Source organism: Apium graveolens, chromosome 9, assembly GCF_009905375.1.
Source record: "Apium graveolens cultivar Ventura chromosome 9, ASM990537v1, whole genome shotgun sequence".
NCBI lineage: Eukaryota > Viridiplantae > Streptophyta > Magnoliopsida > Apiales > Apiaceae > Apium > Apium graveolens.
The window spans coordinates 234,280,448-234,282,446 of record NC_133655.1 but is presented as its reverse complement, the minus strand read 5'-3'; positions in this window follow the sequence as shown (position 1 = coordinate 234,282,446).

Sequence of the window (1,999 nt, the reverse complement as noted above, 5' to 3'; positions counted from 1 at the left end):
CTAGTTTTCAAGTCTAACCACTTGTTAAACTATTTCCTGATATCCTACCCATTGCCTAAGCCTCGTTACAACCCTGGACAAATACTTTTTGATTTATACATGCGTAAAGTCTAGAGATTTTGGTGGACAAGCAAGCTTATGGTAACACATGTGCAATTGACTGAAATTGAGTAATACAATTACACATAAACACTTATGTGATTTGAGTGTTTGTGAGGTTATTTTTCTATCCAAAATATTCTATTTTCTTATTGATTAAGAATTTAATGTTGTTCATGATTATTTTAGTCTTGTGAGACTATGTGTGCGTGCTTGAATAGTTGTGTTGGTGTGTAAAGTTGAGGAACTGCATTATATGACATCTATGAGCCATTACATTTCTATGTTTGCACGTGTGGAGTGCTATGATAAATTTCATGTTTGAGACTTGGCAGTCAGAAAAAAATTGGGGAATTTTGTGGGTACATTCATTATAGGCCCTCATGAGACCTTACTCGTCCACTAGCGCTATCTTGGGGTTTAAAGGGCTTGTTGCATATGCCAAATACAACTGTGATCACCTACGGCAGTGGTACTGGAGATTAAGGACTTAGTATTTTTGTTGTATTCTTTGCCGAGGACGTGCAAGATGCTAAGTGTGGGGATGTCATGACGTGCACTTTATCTCAATATTATCCCTATATTTTGGTTATTTTGCATTGATTTGGATTTTTATTTATTAAATATTAATGTTTTATTATAGGTATCAAAGAGATATAATAAATGAAGGTTTGGAGTTTACAAAATCAGATTTGGAGTTTAATTTGATTAAAAATCAGATTTTATGGGTCGGCTGCAGAGTCTACACTGTTTGGGCCATATTTAGAGTTCTAGAAGTCCGATTCTGACGATTCAACATCCCGCAGAAAGCTTATGAGAAGAGCTTCAATTCATAATTGGTATTGAATTTATAATCCAGCCGAATCATCTCAGAATCAGACCCAAAAGTCAACTACGAATTTTCACTTTCTCGGAATTCAATTCTAATTGGGAAATCTCCTTACATTTTTTTAATTCTTTAAAAAGACTTTTATTATATATTATTAGATTAGACCAGACCTAATATAGAGGGAGGCAAGAGACAAGTATCTGCACAAGGGAGGAGGAGGAGAAGCCATCAACGGAGAAGAATTCAGTCATGGAAGACATCTATTTGGTTTTGTTTTCTCTTATCTTTTTATATCTCTTCTTATGAATATGTGTTGGTTATCTTGGGATTGTTTTAATACTTTAATTATGAACTGAAATTATATGGAATCCTAGTATGTGATTATTGGTGATAAGAATTAGTATATGCAGTTTACAGTTTATTCATTCAAGTGGATATCATGATACATACTTGTTATTGTCTTATCAATTCTAATAGGTGTACGAGTTAATTATAATACTGAGAGGGTTATAATTAATTTGTTATTGTCTTATCAATTCTAATAGGTGTACGAGTTAATTATAATACTGAGAGGGTTATAATTAATTGACACAATAATTGAATGGTGCATACTTATATCTTTTAATTTTAATATTGTTATGGTATAGACATATATTGTGACCATGCATAGCTTTGTGAATTGGTGCTTAAATAAATTTTGAAGAGTAAATTGGCATAGACTTATGTTATTTATTTTATAGGAATTATACCTTAGTGATTTCGAGAGAAACCTACGACCATTGAATTCTAGCTAATGAGCTGTGATCTTGTTGTAGTATTACACTGCTTTATTACCGACATGAACATATTAGGGGAAGTAATTATCTTGACTCGGCTTCTCGTATTTGAACATTCAACTCTCTTTGCTAGCATATTATTAATTAGTTAATCTAGTTATTAAATAGTTTAATTAGATCAATCAAAAACTTCATTCTTGTGTTCTATAACCCAATTATTGGATATTAATTGCGATTTATACAAACATACAGTCTTTGAGGAACGATATCTGGTATTTAGTACTATATTACGTGT